This window comes from Equus przewalskii, chromosome 14 (genome assembly GCF_037783145.1).
Source record: "Equus przewalskii isolate Varuska chromosome 14, EquPr2, whole genome shotgun sequence".
Taxonomy (NCBI): domain Eukaryota; kingdom Metazoa; phylum Chordata; class Mammalia; order Perissodactyla; family Equidae; genus Equus; species Equus przewalskii.
The window spans coordinates 40,604,681-40,625,805 of record NC_091844.1 but is presented as its reverse complement, the minus strand read 5'-3'; the positions used below and the strand labels follow the sequence as shown (position 1 = coordinate 40,625,805).

Genomic DNA, 21,125 nt, shown 5'->3' with positions numbered 1-21,125 from the left:
TTTGGAAGTGAGTCAAGCGGCATTCTAACACGGTGGTTTAAGACAGAGTGTGCTAATCTAAAACTTAACACCTAAAAATAATGAAAATTAAACCCCATGAGCTTTTTTTTCTTCTTTTTCTTTCTTTTTTTTTTTTTAATAGAGATGGGACATTTAGAGCACACATGAAAAGTTGGGAAGTGTCTGGAGAAGAAAGTAAAAGTTCAGACCATAGAGAAAGGTGGGGAGGAAAAGTAAATGCAACAGGGCTAGGCAGAAAAGGCGCTCACGTCACGGAGGTCCTGCCCAGTCGTGGAAGTCTTAGACGGGGAACAGAGAGAACAGGAAGTAGGAAGAGCTAGAAGTGAGCGAAGATAAATTTTAATATAACTTGGAGCATTGCATTCCATAAGCTGCTCAATATCTGGGGATATAAGTTGGACAGCCACTCTCTCTAAAAACGACTCCCTTTGTTGTTGTTGTGTTGTTGTGGTGATGGTGTTAGTTTGATGGAGCTCTTGAATGGAATTCATACCTGTGTGGATTCAAGGTTTCCACTCGTGATTTTGGTTGACATGACTTTCAAGGGGCTGGCTAATAATCTAAATATCCCCAGTCACAGCCACTTACAAGCAAACAGCACATTGTTGTACGTCTTTCTCATGGAGATCTGCACCTTTATTTTTAGCTCAGAACAGCTGCTTACGTGGATTTTCTTTGTTTCCAAAGTATCAATGCCCTTTTCTTCTGGCCTGCTTTCTAATTTTCTTCCTGCCTTTCTTTCCCTTCCATCGCTACTTCTTTCTTCACTACCAAAAATTTCACAAATTTAAAGATTGTAGTGACTTGTACTCAATGGTCCTGTCTATCTAACCCATAGGGCAAAGCTGCAGGTCATGGAAACAATTGCAGCAACAAGGTTAAGACCCTGAACAGAGTCCCCTTGGTAAACATCTGGCCCAAAGGCTCCCTCACCATTTACTGCAAAGCCACCAGTGCTTTTCAAGACTGTCTAAACACACTTGATTCCACTAACTTGTTGTGAGCTGTTTTGCTTTATTTGCTAGATAATGTACATCTTAAAATAATCATGTAAATAATTATTTAAATGATAGCTTGGAATGTTTCCCAGGGACCCAGTGCAATCAGGGCTCAGGGTGAGAAGAAATTTGCAGAAGCTGAATTTTGGCACCCTTCTCACCATAAGGGACTAAGCATGTCATATTGTCTTCTGAATGGGGAAAAAAAAAAAGAACACAATGTGGTTAAGAAAAAAGTGAGGGAAGTACATTAAAACAAAAATGTTACTCATGCAGAGAAGCGAGATTCCTAGGAAAAGGATAAGGGGGAATGCAGACCTATGCAAAATTAAATGGTAGGAAACATTTTAAAGAAATAAAGTTTGGAAGGAAGTTAGTGAAGAAGACTGGGGAATTTAGAGCATGTCGTACACTTTTCTTCTAAGCTGGGTGATGTTCCCCTGTGCCCTGGACACAGAGTTGCCTCACACGTGAACACACACTGACCGGGCTGGTGTCTGATAGGACAGACGCCATGCTCATGGGTCCTACTGGCTTCATCACGGGTCTGCACAAGACTTACTGTAAATAAACCTGGACTCCAAAGTTAAACTGTGATTTCTTATAATTTCCTATTTCAAATTTGGAGGATAACTTTTATTGTTATTTCTTACAGTAATGAATGAATAAATTAATAAAAGCCTATTGGCAGGAAAGTAAAATTTTAGAACAGCCCAGATTAAAACTAACTGTTGAAACTGTGGGTAATCAGGAGCCTTTAAAATAGGCTGGAGGGTGGTCCTGAGTGGGAAGAAGGACATAAATGCACAGGGAGATGATGCTTCAAATCCCAGAGTTTTCTTAATAGATATGTGAATATATTAAACAGCCTGATCCAGAGTCTAGACCTGGACTAGTATTCTGACTAGATTATTTGGAGAAGGGCAGGTTTGGGGGGAGCAGCCAAATTTAGGATAGCTCAAACAAACAGAAGCGTCAAGTTTTTAAAGACAAGGAGTTGACCAATGGGCTATGGGAATACATCTAGTCCCCCGGTTGTGAAACATACCATCAGATGTTTAAGAATACTTTGCTAAGGAGCAAACAGATTTTTAGGTCACGTGTCTGTAGGGATGTCACCATTTAATAAAATGACAAAATCTATCTATCACATAGGCATGAACACAGAACAATATAAAGAGGTTAACAGAAATTGATGGCATCCAAGGTTTAATTTTACACTGAATCAGAGTCTTTGGTGATTGAAATAGACAAAGATGTATAGGGTTATCTTGTTGAAGAGGCTGCGCTAATTACTGGCACTTGTCATTTCTCCATAGCTTTATCTAAGTCAAGAAGGCTAACTAGCTTCTTTTTCCCCAGTGTGCATTGTTTGTTCAGGAGCTTTTGCTGAGGAAGCCTTTTTTCATAACTGCTCCTCATTATTAACAGGTTCATAAATAAATGAGTCCTAATATTTTTCTCCGTTAGCATTTATGATAGGGACATTTGGTCTACAAAAGATTACACTTGTCTTTAATAAAAATAGGCACTTATACATGAAGCCTATTAGGCCCTTGTTACTCTGGAGGAGGAGGAAAGGGGAAGAACCGGAGTTTAAATATAAAACAATAATAATAACCCGGTGTGCTGGCAGCATTGTAAATAGAGAATATTTAATGGAGCTTCATGACTTCCCCCCACTACTAACTCTTCAGGCTTCTCTTCAGTCTCCAGCACTCGAAGACGTGAAAACAAACAAAGTCAAGGAGTATTAAGGGAGCATTTTCCATATGACTAGCTCTGTACTATGTATTACAAAGGACATCATATTGTAAAGCATAGTGACTATCCTTAAGGGAATTCCAGTCTAGTGCAAGACCTGAAAAAATAATTCAAGGAGATGCCTGATCCATGTAGAGCCACTGCTGTCAGGCTCTCACTCTGTAGGATTCAGAGTGGGCAGAACTTGTGTTGGGCTAACTTAGTTTCTTTAAAGACGTAGGGCTTATGGGAACCTCAAAGGCTGTTTTGGGATTTAGAGAAATATGAGGAAGGAGAAACATTCCAGGCTGAGAAACCCACATGGAAAAAGGCAGAGACAGGTAAGAGAGAGGTATATTTGGGCAAATGAGGAGAAAAGTCTGGAGTGAAAAATCTGTTGAAGAATTTCTGACTATTATTGTGGGAAATAATGTTTAATATGTGCCCTGAAGGCCATGATGGGGAGTTGGAACTTTACCTGATAATATGGAATCTCTTTAACTCATAATCAGATGAAAGCCATAGTAAGTAGGGCATTTAATAAAATAATAGTCAAGCCAAGAGACATCTCAGACAGTGAATATCACCATTCAGTCATAAGGGGACCAAATGGTGGTGGCTCTGGTACAGGGAAAGGCTTAGAACCTGAGAGACATTTCAAAAGGAGTCTCAATGAGACTCGATGGCCCTTGGGATGAGAGTGGAAGAGAAAAGAAAGGCACCAATGAGGATGAAAAGGCTAGGAGAGGAGAGAAGACAGGGACAGCAGGTCAAATGCCAGGAGGAAGAAACTAAGAAGAGAAAACCAAATCTAGTTTTAGGCATGCTCAATTAGAGATAATGACAGCACAATGCAACTGGGCAACGTATGAAACAGGCAACAGTGAAACACAGGTGACTGGTGTCGATCAGACTACAGGCGATGATGGAAGTCATGAGTGTGCTTGGGCTCAGAAAAAGTGAGAATGTTCAGAGAAGAGGAGAGCCAGGAACACATAGCTGTTGGGCAGAAGTTCATCTCTGGGCCACAGGTCAGTCTTTCCTAGAAGCATCCACAGAGCATCACAGGCATAGGCAAAACAAAGGAAGGAAGGAGAGCCATAGGCCAGCAGGAAAGCCAGCGTCCAAAGGAGCCGAGAGAAGGTCCTCCAAGCCACCATTAGCGGACCGGCTCAGAAGAAGGGATGGACTCTGAATGGGAACCAGGGGCCAGAGCCTGGAGAACAGGCAGATACTAGCCAGGGACTGGCAAAGGAGGGCATAGTCCTGGGCCGAGGCTTAGGATCCCTCAGGTGGATACTCATAGCTTCCTTTCCTGAGCCCCACTGGACGTGATGAGATTTGAGCCAGCAGCACCAAGACTTAAAGTGCCAAGGACAGACAGAAGGGAAAAGGAAACCAGAGAATGACCTGGAACACACGAAGCACCTCAACACTCTGCATCCATTCCTTGTACAAGGGCCATCATTAACTTTTTCTGCATCATTCCAATGGGTTGCAAAAATCTATGGTTCCAAATGTTGCCCTTTGTTTGTATGTATAACTTTAACGTTAACCAGAACAACGCACCTCAAAACTAGGGTATGGCATTCATTAGAAAATGCCAAACACTCTAAAAATGTACAAACTCCTCACATTTCATTAGAGCTAGCATACTAATATTTATTAGTTGACTCCACGACACCTTAGGTAAGTCCTTTATTAAGGTGAAAAAACCCTGTATGCCTCTCTGCCTATTTGGGAAAAAGTAGCCCTTCTTCAAAAAGTAACAAATGAACTGTGTTCTATCACGACTTTCCCTGAATGGGGGAAAAAAGAAAAATATCATCACGTACCTACCTATTTTCCTGGCACTCCTCAAAATTCTAGCAGGTTTCTGCAAAGATATATATGCTTTTAGAGGCACCCCTCCTTCTTGAGGACATCCATTTTGCACTTGCATCCCCCACATTTGCACATGAAAAAAATCCATCACTGTGTATACAAATGCCAAATTGCAATGCAAATAGGCATTTGTGTGCCCAATTACCCATTTTGTGTGTTTGCAAAACGGATGTGCCGGCAAATTCTGCAGGTGTGAGTTGGTAGCCTGCTGGAAACTTGGCTCCCACTGAGTCAGCACCAAATAAGGTGCTGTCTCCTGACAGCATGGCTGAGAGGAGCAAGTCCATGTCAGGGACAAGCCTTCAGTGTGGTACCAGGTGTAGACAGCAAACAGATGCTCTGTGCAGAGAGGAAGATAAGAACAAATGAATCTAAAAAGAAAAAGGACTTTGGACCGACAGTGGATGACTGGACATGTCCTAGAAGCACTAAGACTTTTCTCTTACGTGGCCCTAAATCCCTTTAGTGCACAGCTTTTTATTGGGAAACTCTATTCTCTCTTCTTTTTTTTTTAATTTTATTTTATTGTGGTAAGAACACAACACGAGATCTACCGTCTTAACAAGTTTTTTTTTTGAAAAAGATTAGTACTGAGCTAACATCTGCCACCAATCCTCCCCCCCACCTTTTTTTTTTTGGCTGAGGAAGATTAGCCCTGAGCTAATATCCATGCCCATCTTCCTCTACTTTACACGTAGGACACCTGCCACGGCATGTCTTGATAAATGGTACATAGGTCCACACCCAGGATCCAAACTGGTGAACCCTGGGCCACCGAAGCAGAAAGTGCGAACTTAACTGCTATGTCACCAGGCCAGCCCCCTTAACAAGTTTTTAAGTGTACAATACTGTATTGTTAACTATAGGTACAATGCTGTACAGCGGATCTCTAGAATTTACCTTGCTTAACTGAAACTTCATGCTCCTGGATTAGCAACTCCCCATTTCCTGCTCCCCCCAGCCCTAGCAACCACCCTTCCACTCTTTGATTCTGTGAATTTGACAGATTTAGATATCTCATATAAGTGGAATCATGCAGAATTTGTCCTTTTTTGACCGGCTTATTTCACTTGAGACAATGTCCTTAAGATTCATCCGTGATGTTAAATTTTACAGGATTTCCTTCTTTTTCAAGGCTGATTAATATTTCATCGTATGTGTGTACCATGTTTTCTTCACCCATTCAATAGACATTTAGGTTGTTTTCACATCGTGGCTATTGTGATTAGTGCTTTAATGAACATGAGAGTGCTAATATCTCTCTGAGATCCTGATTTCAATTCTTTTGGCTATATACCCAGAAGTGGGATTGCTGGTATGGTAGATCTGTTTTTAATTTTTTGAGGAACCTCCATACTGTTTTCCATAGCAGCTGTCCCATTTTCCATCACACTAACAGTATAGTGGGAAACTCTACTCTTCAAAGCATATTTTATATCTTTTTGAAGTGTGATGCGAAGACAGACATCCCAACCAGCACTCAGAACATCCTGATAAATCCCAAAGCTTTACCTGGTTGATCTGCAAGCCTGTTGGCTGTGCCATGCCGCTCACAGAATCTTCCCTTTCTCTGTCAGAATTCTCAGGCAGTTGAGAAGAGCCAAGGACACTCTTTCTTGACTTACTCATGAATTCCCCTGTAGCCAACTGCTACCCGGGTGAGCCACCATCATTTCCTCCCAGCATCCAAGATGATCACAACAAAAATTCTGCCCCAGATGGTAATGGATAAGTTACAAGGAGGGTGAAAATAGCAAAGATTGATGATCCTTCATTCACTTGTATGTTTGTTTGTTGCTTCTAAGATAAGTCAAGCTCAAAAATGGTACATCCAGGTTTTCAATGTTTTCTTCGTAAATCTATAGTCTGGTCCATAAATTCTTCACTTCACTTGATTTTTTTTAGCAAAGCTACTGATTAAAAATAAAATTAGAGAAGGTTCTACTTTCTTTGGGTGCCTGACTATATGAAAGTCACTTAAAGACCATTGTTGTCAACATATAAATTTCATTTTTAATCCTTTTTTGTATCTAACAGAACTTCAGTTTTTTTTTAAATCAGAGCAAAATATAGACAACCCGCTTAATCATAAAAGTACCACTTCCTTTAGGATGTCAGTAATTCTCAAAATTGCCTTAGATATTTGCTAGATATCAGAGATGGGTAATGTAGTATTTTAAGTGGCAGAAATGCATTAGTACTATGTAAGTACATGATCCTTAATGTACTAATCTCGGCAATATGTGTAATGAGGACTTTCAGTAACACTTATTTTAAGTGTCCTCTGAGAAATGCTAATTTACAATGAAACACCTATGGAAGTACATGTGACATCTACATGAATACCAAATGAATTCATTTTGATCAATGCTATTACAATGAATATAAAATGAATTCACAATGATAGAACATTTAAAGTATTACCAAATTTTCTTTTAATATTACATGTGCTATAGAGATTAGCATATATTAAGAATCAGGTTGACTATAGATGTATCTATGTATGTACACTGTATGACAGCATATGTACAGTCATGTGCTACATAACAATATTTCAGTCGATGGACCGCATATATGACAGTGGCCCCGTAAGATTAGTGCCATAAAGCCTAGATGTATAGTAAGCTATATCATCTACATTTGTGTAAGCACACTCTATGATGTTTGCACAATGACGAAATCACCTAATGATGCATTTCTCAGAAAATATTCCTGTCGTTAAGTGTCACACGACTGTACATATTTATGCACACACACACACAAAAAAAAATATTTCTCTACTTATTGCTTCATTAGCAAGCATCCTTTAAAAAAACATACAAGATTTGGATAATGATAGCAAGCAAATAAAAAGCCTTTGTGGATTTTAGATTTGACAAAAGATGTTTCCAAATCTACATTTTGAATTTTTCTAACTCTTTCATGGCAGCAATTGTTGGTAAATTGATTCGTATTACCTGCTAAAACTCACCTGTGGTTTTTGTGGCAGAGTCAAAGATAATCAATAATGGTGGTCATATGTATAGATGGATAGATGAGTGAATGGATAATGAATACTATGATATTTAAATATAATCTCTGAGAGACTGGAGTTTTTACTTAGAGTTTTCAAAAAGCCAGAATTTGTAGGGAAAGTGTGAATTGGCCATTTTTGTCAACAGGCTATTTCTTTTTGATGATAAACTAAGATCCACAGATTGTGGGCACTCAACTGTGACTTAGGCTGACCCACACTGTTAAGATATGCAACCAGATATCAATCAACAAGAATTGAACTTGGAGGACTAAATCTCTGGTCCTATTTAGAGTTTTAAGGAGCTAATATGAGCAGGCCAACGTTGGTCTCCCATAGGTTCCACCTCAGATCACAGGAGTTTTCAGACACGTACATCAAATTTCAGTCAATGCTGTGAGAGATCTGCACACCTACACCAGCCTTCACTGAAATAACAATCAACACCAGTCGATCTGTGTCACTTCCTACCTCCTCAGCATCGTTCACATGCTCTTCCTCCTCTTCTTCACTGCCGCAACTCTTGGTCAGAACTTCATCATCTCTTGCCCAAGTACTTGCAATAGCCTCATAACTGATGTGTCTCCCTGACTCCCTGCCTCCAATTAGTCCTACACATTGCCCAGCAGATTGTCTTTCTGACAAGCATATTGGATCATGTGACTTACCTGCTCAAAAATTCCCAATGGCTCGCCCTCATTTACAGGATGAAAGCAGAACGCCTTGTGGGGCATGTAGGGCTCGGCCAACGAGTCCAGCTGTATCTCCCTCCTCTATCTCCTACACGTGCTTTAAGTTCCATTGGTGCTGAAATACTACGAGGTTTTTCTGCATGGTTCCTTCTGCCTGACATGTCCTCTCCTCGCCTGCCTGCCCGAAAAACACCTGCTTGTTCTTTGAATTTCAGCTCAAAAGCTTCTTCCACGAGGACTTTCCTTCTCCCTTGTGCCATCTGAATCCCACAGATTCCACTATGGCACTTTTCACACAGAACTATAATCTTCTGTTAACATGCCCATAGAGTAACTCGACTATAAAATCTTGAGCCAAGAATAATATTTTATTTATCTTAGTCACCAAAGCCATTGCCCAGTGTCTAACGCATCATGCTTATTCAACAGATGTTGAGTAAATACACTTGTCTCCTGAATATTCTATTGTCCATTCTTTGAGGAGACATTCAGAAATTTGTGCTCACAAATTGCTCAGTAAGCACCATTTCTGATTTTAATTGACTCAGTGAGAACATTCCAAACGTGTGTGGGCAAAAGTGTGAACTTGAAAGTCCAAGTTATTCTCTAATATCCCCCAAACCTCCCAGGAAACCAAATCACTATAAGATTGAACTGAAAATAAAAATAGCTAAGATTTATGAATCTATTGCCATGTGTAGGGCATGGTACTTACTGCTTTATGGAGATTGCTTCATGAAAATGTCACAATTGCCACGTCACATCGCTATTATCATCCCCATTTTACAGATGAAGAAACCAGGGTTCAGAGAAGTTAGCTGACTTAATCAAGGCCTCAGGCTAAGGAATGGAAATGGGAATTAAAGCACAAGTGTAGATGGCTCAAGTCCTAGGCTCATAACCTGACACCATTACCTTTGCTAGGTATTCCAGAAGTTTCTATAGTTTCTGGATGAGAGCACCTAACGACTCCAAGGAGGAGATTTATGTTTAAGTCTAAAAGTCAAAATAAGCCAGGTCGCTTGACTGGCATTCACTCCACATTCAACAGAGGGAAGTTCCTTTCACCTTAGGAATTTTGGATTCAAATCCTCTCACACAGGAATTGACATCTTGATAACTGGGAAATGAAATATGATGGTTTCACCTATTCTGGTGGGTTTCCTTTTCTTTTTGTTGGCAAAGCCTTGCTGCCCAATTTTTTAAAAACTCATTTTGCAGTGTTTTCCAGCATTCTTCTACTCTTTCCCTTTTTCCAGACAGCAATCTCGTACCAGTTCTACTTTCCACTTTGAGGAAAAGAGATTTCATAAATCTGACACAGTTGGCTTCTGGTCTTTACTTGATTTCTGTAATTGGGTTTTTGTTTTTGCTTGGCCTGGAAAGAATCCTAGGTGGACTGAAACTAGCTTCTTGGAATGAACTTCCTACTTTGAGGTTGAACATTTTTTTAGAAGAGAAAAGAAAAACCATAACGCTTGCTTGTTTCTGGAATGAACTTAGCTTCCAGGCAAGGTCAAAGGTTGGCAGTGGGAAGGGGTTCACTGCCAAAACTTCAGGGACACTTCTCTTTAGCAGCAAATACTGCTGGAAACCCTAAGGCCACTTCTGTCTGTAGGCATGTAGGAGTCTCCTCCTCGTCTGGCACCAACTGACTCCCATTTGCAAACATCAGAGCAATGGAAAGATGGTCTTGTATTTTTCAAGACAAATGCAGTAGTGTCTGCAAGCATTTCTGGAGCTTTGAGAGAGTTTGACCAATCAAAATCTCCTGCCACTCCCCACCATCCGAAGCTCCATTCTTCACCAATTTAGTAGGTTCCAACGTCCAAGAGAAAAATTAGAACCACAAAGCCGCCCACGTCTGGAGATGTTTCTAAGCAGAAGACTCAGTAATAACCTTGGTACTGGCCAGGAAAAAGAAATGTATTATCTTCCAAAGAAGGAACTATAACTTTGGATTGGATATTTTGTGGGGGCTGAAATAAGATAGCTGAGCTACAGGATTCAAGTGCTGATTCTTTTTCTCCACTTCCAAACTGCCAAGAAACTCCCAACTCAAATCTTACCTTTGCTGAGAGGTCATCCTCTAATCCCGCTTCTTAAATACACAATGTTTGTCCTCTAGTTCCCACGGTACTTCATTGAGATGTCCACCATCCTACCCTCCACAAGATAGGGTAATTATAAACTCACATAACTCTGAAGCCACTGAGGACAGGGACTGTGTCTTATCTGTGACTGTGTCCCCAAGGGCCCCGCACATAGGATAAAAGCCAGCATACTTTCTTCTATAAAGGGCCAGATAGTAAATATTTTAGGCTTTGTGGACAACATGGTCTCGGTCATAACTGCACAGTGGCTATTATATTGCAAAAGCACCTGTAGACAATATGAAAACAAATGAGCCTGGTTGTGTTCCAAAACTTTATTTACAAAAACAGATGGTGGGCCAGATTTGACCCATGGGCCATGGTTTGCCATCCCCTGACATAAATTATCCAGTGAAAAATGTAAAGAAACAAGGGAGGGAAGAAAAGAGGGAGGGAACAAGAAAGGAATGGAGAGAAGGAGAGGAGAGATTGAGGAAAGGTGGAGAGGGAGAATAAACCCAGGAATAAAGTAAGAATGAGACAAAATTTGATATGCTTCCCAGATGGTAAAGAGCTATTCCTAGTGAGTTTCTCTTCAGCAAAGCATTTAGTCCACGAGAAACCATTCTAATTAGAATCCTCCTATTATGTTTCACATCATATTCTCTACATGTAAATCTTCCAAACAGTTTTTCTCTTTGGGCAAATCATTATTTCCCATTTATTAAGACAAAGTACAGTTGAAGAGCTCCATTGCTGGCTTATAACTACAGCCCGCCTACAGGTGTCATATTTTATGCATTGAAAAGAGAGTATTGTTCTGCCACTCTCTGTGCAGGAACTACGAATGCCTGGAAACAAATTACTTTTGACTGCTGATCAGAACACACTTTAATCAGTTACTGGTCTATGATCAATAATTAATCATGCTATTCTGTCTAGGTAATAAATAATGGGGAAAATAGCAATGAATATATAGTTGGCTAGATTCTCCCTGGGGCAAAACAGAAAAGGACCAGCGTGAAAGTCTGTCTGGATAACCCTGTGGACTCTCAATACACAGCTTTAGTTGAAATTCCACGAGGGTTAGGGCTGTTAGCATCTGAAGGAGACTTGTCACCATCAACACCTCCCCCCAGACCCCTCAGGACTAATAATCCCTACTTGAATCAAATGTGTCCATGCTAAGACAACTGAGAAAGCGGCCTGTGACAGCAGGGGCACCGTGGGACAGGCCAGATGTTTCACAGGTACAGTGGCGGTCCTCCTCCCTTGGAGGCAGCAGTTGGGGAGGAGCAGGAGTACAGAGTATCGTGCTTTACATTGCGATGCTTCTAGGCCAGAAGTCGTGTGCCAACTGCAACTTTATACACTGAGCCCTATAAGAAGACCCAGAGACTTTGCTATTTATAACTTGTATGGTAGAATATTTTATAAGGAGAATAATTGTACTGGTTTTCTGTTGCTGTGAAACAAATTGCCACAAATGTAGTGACTTAAAACATCACACATTAATTACCGCATGGTTCCTGCAGTCAGGTGTCCAGGCACAGCTTCGCTGGGTTCTCTACGACCATCACAGTGACACTCAGGGCCGTGTTCCTTTCTGGAGCTCAGGGTCCTCTTCTAAACTCACACAGTTGTTGGCAGAATTCAGTTCCTTGAGGTTGCATGGCTGACAGTCCTGGCACCTTACTGGCTGTCACCATGAGAACCGTGCCCTGATTTATCTTTTTAGCCAGCTTCAAGTAGAGGCACAGGGAAGGAGAACCTCCACATGGGAGGGAGAGCCACAGGGAATTGCTATGACAGTTCATGTAGCTAGTGTTCTTCAGTGCTATTACACACGAAGAACATCTTGCTTTGTTTTTTTTTAATAGCTTTGGAGTTTTCCCTGAGCAAAAGTCCCCAATGTGGAGTGCCACCTTATCATCATGCTAGATTTATAGGCCAGTGGCCTTTCTCAGGCTAATGTAGATGGAATCATCCTGCATTTAGATTACAGCAATATTTTGATACAAAAGTTATGGTACTTTTATAGACCGGGCCCAGTGGCGTACTGGTTAAGCATGTGTGCTCCGCTTTGGTGGCCCAGGGTTCTCAGGTTCGGATCCTGGGTGTGGACCTATACACCACTCATCAAGCCATGCTGTGGTGGCATCCCACATCCAAAATGGAGGAAGACTGGCACAGATGTTAGTTCAGAGACAATCTTCCTCAAGAAAAAGGAGGAAGATTGGTAATGGATGTCAGCTCAGGGCCAATCTTCCTCATCAAAAAGAAAGTTATGCTACTTTTTATGAGATGCTCCCAGTTGTCTTTTATTCTACATAGGTTAGCATAAGAAAAGCATCATTTTGTACTGTGATATTAGCAAATTGCCTAATCTATTTAAATAACTTGCTTTGAGTCAGGTGTTTTCTTTTTATTAACTTATTTCCCCCCAGACTTCAGCCTTCCCACATTCTGAGAACACGCAGCCAAACTCATAAGCAGCCTTCCTAATAAAGTGTGACATCTACCAATGCCTGGGTCTGCCTCTCTTGGCCTCACAGGAGCCTTGCCAGAATGGTCCAATCGGCCCTGCAGGAGCAGCCAGGACTGCAAAGCACCAGTGTCACTGCCACTCTTCACAGTTCCAAAGGACAGGAAGGGCTCCCAGATTCATTGAGCAAAGGTGATGAGGGAAAATCCTTAAGACTATCTGAGTAACTCCCTGGCCACCCTGGGTGCAAGTCCATAAAGGAAACCAGCATTTTATGTATCTAAGAGTCCTCTATCTATCTGCCTGCACATCCTTCCATCTATGTGTTCCCCACCTTCTTGGCTGTCAATCAGTTACTGAAGGGCTTATCCCAGGTTTTGTGAACAGACAACTGAACCCTCTTTGAAACTGCAGCACTGGACCCCAGTCACCCTGGAGCTGCACACCCAAAACCTGCACCGTCACCAGCACGGCTTTTACCAGCTGTTCTCTTTCAATGTTGTCCTCAAACGAAGCAAGTTGGTCTGATGTAGGTTCCCACTAAGCTTGCGAGGAGTGTCTCATGATGGCACTACCTTACTCTGCCTTATTGGACACGTGAACTTTCAAAAGCCAGAGAAGCAGGAAGAGGTCTCAGAGCAATGTGAACTACGTTAAAGGAGACGAGTGGATTCAGCTGCTAAAATGTTCGACACCCCAACCTCTCCCCTGAGTGAGGGAGCTCCTGCATGGTCAGGACGCGTTTCCAAAACCTCTTAGAAACAGAGGCAGCATCCACCTCTTGTGAAAGGAAAATGACTCTGGACAGGACAGTATCAGGTCACTTTTACCCCTAAGAAAGATGAAAGGTTAAGCAGAATCCACGTCATCCGGAAATTCAGATGACTGGCTACCAGGTACCACCTTCAGCTGATAGGGAACAGAGTGGAGGAAGGTAGGCATACACGCATGCACACGAACCCCACACCACACAGAAGCACCAACGTGGGAGAAACCTCCTTGGCTTACTGGCCTCCCTGACTGGCTGCCTTAGCTGAGTTGGAGAGGACTTGCAGCCACTTCAGAGGAGGGTACACAGCCAACGCAAACCAAACACAATCTGCTTCTTTGTGAATTACAAGTAATTCCCAACTGCCTGAGCTAATGGTACGGAGCAGTAGAGCAGATAACCCAATACGGTGGATAATCTCAAAATCATTTTCCATTTGGCTTGTGGAATGAATTAAATGATTTGTTTCAGCTTCAGCAGATTTACCTTCCTAATTAAGTTTTTTGTTAGGCTAGAAACATTCAACATCGCAGGATGTTGCCAGAGATTTAAAAAGTACGGCAGATAATAGCCACGTGAGAGATCAGCACAGAGGTCACCAGGGGTCGTCAATATCTATTGAGCGCCTACTGTGTGCAAGCTACTGAATGGGACCGAAAGTGATGATAGACATGTCTCCTGCAGTCAGGATTGTAACGTAGTAAACAAGCCCAGATCTAGAGTTATAAAAATATACCTTAGAGATGCTTGGTTATATAAATGCATGTAAAGTATGGACGTTTCTATACTTGGGATCTCCCTAGATGTTCTATAAATATTTGTTGAATAAATGAATGAATGGATGAACAAGGCATATTTGGAAAGAAGTCAAATAAACAGTTCCAACAGTAAGCATTCCTGGGCTGCCAAGAAAAGGCAACTCATTGTTCACTAGGGTGGTCAGGGAAGGTGTTCCCCTGCATCAGAAGCTCCTGGGAAGTAGGTTGCATGCTCCTCAAGGCTTTGCACAGATGGGTAATATGGCAGATTCTCTCCCCACCTTGCCTGACCCACTTTCCTTAGATTAATCCTCATCATTTTTCATATCTCAACCCAATGCTTCCCCCGGGGATATACGTTCTTAATAGCCTGTATTTCACCTTGTAAGCACTTCATCCAACCCCAAATAAATACTTTATCCTTGCAATATTTGTTGAAAGGGTGCTTCCTCTGATAGAATGTAAGCTCCATGATGGCAAAGACAATAATCTCTTCCACTTTTGTCATTCTACAGACAGCACTTGGCACAGTGTCTTGCATACAGTGAGGCTAAAGAAATATTTGTGGAGCAACGCATTGAGCTGAAGTGCTGAAGTCAGGAAAAAGACCTCTAACTGAGCCCTAAAGGATGGGTAGGAAATACTTAAATGAAGAAAAGGGAAGTTTCCTGGAACCCCAGGAAAGGGATCTGCCTGTGTAGCCACATACAGATGAAAATAAACACAAGGATTTCACGAGATCATTAGCAGGCTGCTTCATAAAGTTGTAATAAGGATTAGAAATTATTAAAAAACAACAACAAAAATAACAGCTACCATTTATTGAGTGTTTCCTATAAGCTAGTTTAATGGATTATCTCATCAGCTCTCACAGCAGCCCTGGGGAATAGCTATTATCCTTATTTTACAAGGAGGGAAGCAAAACTTTAAGAATCTAAGGTCACTTAGTAAATATAATATGGCAGAGCCACTATTTGAACCTGGGCCTATCCATCTAGATGACGCCAAAGCCCGTGATCTTCACCACTAAGCAAATGAGGTCTTCCAAACGTTGTGCAAGTTGTAAAGCATTTGGCAATTGTAATGTGTGTGGGTCCAGGTAAACATAGTCAAACACCCAAATAGCACTGACTGACTAGCTAGCTAGCTGGCTAACTAACCAGAGAATTCTGATTTTCTCAGTAACCAAATACACCTCTGTTTAATTGGATTATGTTAAGTGTTGCATTGCATCACTGGTGAAAATCCAAATATTCTGTTATCTAAAGGACAGAAAATCTGGATCTCCTTGATGCCCAAATAAACAGGTGACAGTGGAAACATCCATGAACTTCATCTCCAACTAACTGATTTAACTGTTTTTTTTTCTTTTCTGCTATGACTTAAGGCAACAGAATAAATATTAAGGCCAATGTGGCCTTTCTCAATACATTCAAGGCTAATTGTTCCAAATAAAAGTGACTTTGATTTGACGCAAGTGTGCAAACCGTGGTGTGGCCAGAATCGTCAAGCGGCTGTGGTGTAAAGATGTCTGGAGCACTGCACCGTGAGCTCCAGGAGGAGAGAGTCCAGGTCTGTGATGCTCACCGTCGTCTCCTTGCTGCCAACACAATACAAAGCATACAGTACAGTCACAATTATGGAATGAAAGAGCGGATGTTTAAGATTCAGTTAATTTTAATCATAAAAGTTTAAAGAGGCATTGAAAGCCCTGGACTATATGTTTATCATCACTCTAATTGTAGAAGTAAGAAATTCAGAACATCTTAGGAAGCAGCATCTGGCTAAATTTGGTTTATTCAAAAAATATATTTTAGCCACTGAAAAAAACATTTATTTTGCAACACAATAGCAAACAAATATAACAAATAAATGAACTGACTAAAATTTTCCTTTCCTTTGTAACTGGTTATTTTAGCATCCCATTGACACATCCTGATCAGTGGCTCCTAGACTATCATTGACTCTAGATTAGCATTTACTAGTATTATTTTTAATAACAATCAGCATGTTTAAATTTCCTCTCAGGAGACGTCAATGGATTTTCACTTTTCAATAATGAGGATTTGAGAAATGGTTCATTTTAATACATCTGAAAAATAGGCTGCTGAAAATAATAAAACTTCTTAATAATTTGTCCTAATGACAGCCATTATCTCTTACGCACGTATGCCAGGGTAGAACACAGACCATTTTTGTGTTTAGCAGATCCTGGAGGTTTTCTGGGAGCTGGGTGCAAACCACAGAAAAACAAATAAGTCACCATCTCAGGAAGCATTCCTAGATATTCTGGTTTTTTAAGACAAGTAGAATTATTCTCCACTAATTTATACACCAATGAAACCGGCCGGTTGGCAAGTCCACAATTAATGTGAATGCCAAGTAGGAAGGCAGCTTTGTTTCATCTCAGAGAACACTTCGCTGAACAGCAGCCTCCCCAGCTGAAAATGCATGCAATGTCTCTCTCTTTTAACTTGCAGCAGACGCTGGCATTTCTTCATCTCTATTCACTCTATCATTATGATGCATTATACAATGTAATGATGTAATACACCGGAAAGCCGAAATGTGCGCGCCTTGCCAAAAATAATAATAAGAAAAGTATACAATTATTTTCTGCTATGAAAGCCACTATCACTATCATTTCATCCTTCCCCAGCCAAAATGAAAGCTTCCCTAATGGCTCAGGGTCTCTTTATGTTTGTGAATTGAACATGAATGTGAAAAGTAGGACGTCACTACGTCTGTACTGAGTTAGAACTTTTAAAGGATGTAAACAAATTTATCACTTGAGCAGGGCGGGCTGGCTCCAGAATCTGCTCCGGTCATATTTTCGATGGTGTGATTTCTGGTGTGATTCTAAATGTACCAAGCCTTTATTTGTTAATAACAAATTTTCCTAAAAAGGGTCTGCCTTTTCATGTTTCATTAACATTAGCCTACAATCACAAGCCACCGTTCTGGACAGGAAGCCCATTTCAGGCAAAAGTCACCGTCTGCTGGGAGTTGTGTTCGTGGCTGATTAAATCAAAAAGAATCAAAGTAATAAAATCTCAGAAATAAGCCAACTAATTGTTACATTTCCCCTCCCCCTTACTGAACGGTATTTTGAGTTACAGGAGCAGAAAATTGTTTTAAGAATCAGATATTTTTAATGCATCACAAGAAAATATTTCCAAAAGATTGTAATATTGAGCAGACTTTTTTCATCCAATTCCTTCTGGTTCTACCCCTCCTTTTCCTTTCCCCCTTCCGCTATCGCACCCCTCCCCTACTCCCATGGATTTTCTGGGTAGATTTTTTACGGCATCTCTAATGTTTTTCGTCATTATTACCAGGAATCAACTTCTTATAAATAGACCAAACCAGAAAAAGGAAGCTACATCCCTGACCGTCCAGCGTGCTGGCAGGAGCTCTGTCAATTTGGATCGCAGCGACATTTCAAAATATTTCCAGCGCTGTTATTATGATCGTAATTGGGAAGTGGTTGATTAGATGGAGGCCAGAGATGAATTTTAAGGGAACACAGGGACCAGAGCAGGGGCACGCTGCTGTCCACCGCATTCCATCTCCAGCTTTGAGAAAACTGCCTTGACAGAGCTCACTCGCAAAACCCAGCCACAGATCATAAAGCTCTTAAGTGGGCTGGCCACCCGCTTTATGCTGAAAATTTGTGGGATGCCATTTTTTGCCTGGCAAAATTAGTAGGAATGCTTAACATAATTAATTTTTATACTAAACACGTGTTGTTATTTTTTTTTAATGTACAATTACCAACCCATCGAAACCACAGTAGAGCACAATCAGATGTGCCTGAAAACACATAATTGACATAAAGGACGTGCAGGAAAATAACATGAAAACATAAAATAAATGGTTATTGCTCTTTAGAATCTGCATTTAAAGAGTGGAATTAATCATAATTATGCATTATTAGCTAATAATTGGGTGGAAGCATACAGGGCATATCTTGTTTATTGTTGCTGGTGCTGCTATTGTTACTGTTATTATTATTTTCTATGGAAAATTTTACAAACCTGAGATTGTTTTGAAGAATTCCCAGTGATTACTCAGCTCCGACAGCCTGTAGACTGTTCTGTGTTATTCACTCCCCAGTGGCACACAGTCATCTCTGGGGAAGACCCCAGAAAATCCCAAACATCACATAAAAATACACCAGCAGGTGCCGGGCACGTCTCCTCATCCAGAAGAGAGCCAAAGAGGGGCAGAAAGTAAAGGGGTCTAGATTCTTCATGCAGAGCAAAAGAAGACAAGAGCAAAAGAGAAGAACTATGCTCAGTGACACTGATTCAAGCATTATCCAACACATCATTTTTTCATTTCTTCATTCATTCCTTTCTTCTCTCTCTCCCCTATATATATATATATATATATATATATATATATATATATACTTATACATATATATATACTTACATATATAATTTCTGGATATAATATATATACATATAATGTTTATATTGTATTACATTGTATTTTTGTCTATCCCCAGAAATAAAAGATGAGTAAGACATGGTGGCTAGGTTTTAATGACTGTTCTTGGTCGAGAGTTACATACAATATAAATTATATCTGTATCACTGAAGGCAGAAGATAGAAGCTCTGTAGAATTCAGGACTTTCAGACTTCAGGCTTCAACACTCCAGCAAGGCAGCCCCAACTATCTACTCCAGTTCTTTTACTCTGGGGAATGTGTCAAGTGTCCTGTGATCAAATTCTTGTGCTGTGAAACCATGAAGACTAAACAACACTGCATAAAACAGAAGTGGCGTCCTCAAAGTGTCAAAACAACTAGTTGGAAGGTGAAAAATTTGCTGACATAGCAGGTTTTCTTGGTCTACATGAGGTAAAATAACTTGAATGATGGATTTTTTGTTCCTTTTCCCCACAACTTGGTGTCACATAAATTGTCAAAGGAACAAGACACAGAAAAGAAAATGACCAAAATTATAAAGACAGGAAGAGACAGCAAAAAAGTAAAGTAAACTTGACTAATTCATCAAATTTAAATTTGTTATATACTACAAAAAATTACTAGTCAACCTGATAAATCCAATCCATTTATTCCATTTATTTATTCAACAATATTTCTTGAGTGCCTACTATGTATCAGACACTGTTCGCTGTTCTCGGCCTCGGGGATTCAGTGAACAAAACAGAAAACTCCTTGCTCTCATAGAGTTTACATCATGGGTGAAGTGGGTAGTTAGGGGGTTGGCAGAACAGACAACAAACAAATCATTAAAATATATAGTACGTCAGATGGTAGTACCTATCTTGGAGACAAAGAAAGCACAGAAAAGAAGGCAGAAGGGGTTGGGGGAGGCTGTTATGCAATTTTAAACAGAATGGTCAGTAAAGACCTCCCTAAGAGGGTAATATTGGAGTAAAGACCATAGGCTTATTTAGGTAAAAACTTAGTCAAATCATCTATTTGAATAAGCTTTTCTTCTTTGGGGGCAGAGATAATCAAAGGATTCAGCATCTCATGAAAGCATAACCTTAGGAAATCACTCAAGCAATTCCCAGGAAGGTTTGCATGGACCTCAGCTCTTGTGCAGTAGTATTAGCTCAAGTTAACAGGATCTTTTCAAAGAGGAAATAAACACTTTTTTCCTAGAATAATTCAAACTGTATTTCTCTCATTTGTTTTAAACATAGTTTAGTTTGTCTGAATTCCGCAAAGTAAAATGACGTAAAGTGAAATGAAAGACAGGAGTAAAACTGTGGTGAGCTCTCTGTGTGGGGTTCGAGGGAGAGAGGAGCAGGATCTGGTCTTTCTAAGCAACCAAATAACAAGCTTGGCTGGGTTTATCTTTGTAAGCCACTTGCTTTCCAAGTATTTAGACTCAAAAAAGAAGGGCGGCATACATAACTCTAGTAACCATATTTCCTGGGTCATAATTTAGAACTCAGGACCTAATAAAGAATTCTTTTTCTGATTTGTGAATTCATTTATATAAAAAGCATTTCCAAGTTATAAAATTTAAACCACTTTTAGTTCTTGTTATTTTTAAAAATGCCTCTCTTGAAAAGGATATAGTTACATAACTAAAAACATACCCTTCACCAAAACACACACACACACATCTGTATTATTAAACATAATATTTGAAACTGCAAACTTGGAGTAGACTCCAGAAAACCTATAAGGTCTTTGAAAGTATACCTCAAAACCAGTGTAATCTATATTACTCTAGCAGAAAATGTACTTTTCTGGAGTACACATGGTGCCTGGACTCTTAATATTGTATTTATTTATTTATTTAAATAAGGAGTCAGCATAACCTAGCACCAGACACATTCCTCCTCCCCCCATCCACACATATCCAGCCAATGGAGCAGAAAGCATTAAGGATCGTTTCTTCTCACAGGCTCCACCTCGACCCAGTGCAAGAGGGATAAAGCTAGCATTGGCTGATGGGAAATTCGGAGGAGGTGAATCCACATACTGTGCTCCTTGGAGGATCCAGAAGGAATGCAGAGGAATGCAAACCCTAATCCCAGGCTCTTGGTAGCCCATGCTGCCACTGCTGGGCCATGTTTCTCTCCGGGTAGCCACGCCAATGGAGGGGACTGAGTGAAAATTTCTCTCTCTAGTTACACTAGATGCAGTAAGGAGGGAAACTCTGTGAACTCCTCAGAGCC

The 21,125-nt window shown here is 40.6% G+C and overlaps 1 long non-coding RNA gene across 5 annotated transcripts in view; it reads right to left on the bottom strand.

Annotated features, from left to right (window-relative positions):
* Nucleotides 1-15,201: 15,201 nt before the first annotated feature.
* LOC139075758 (uncharacterized) overlaps nt 15,202-21,125 on the bottom strand; it is a 47,633-nt gene continuing 41,709 nt past the window's right edge. For 3 of the 5 annotated variants that reach the window (XR_011526522.1, XR_011526521.1, XR_011526520.1), the window contains one exon: nt 15,202-16,056. This is a non-coding gene — a long non-coding RNA (uncharacterized lncRNA). The remainder of the gene's footprint in view (nt 16,057-21,125) is intronic. The other 2 variants (XR_011526523.1, XR_011526524.1) reach the window with 2 other exon arrangements.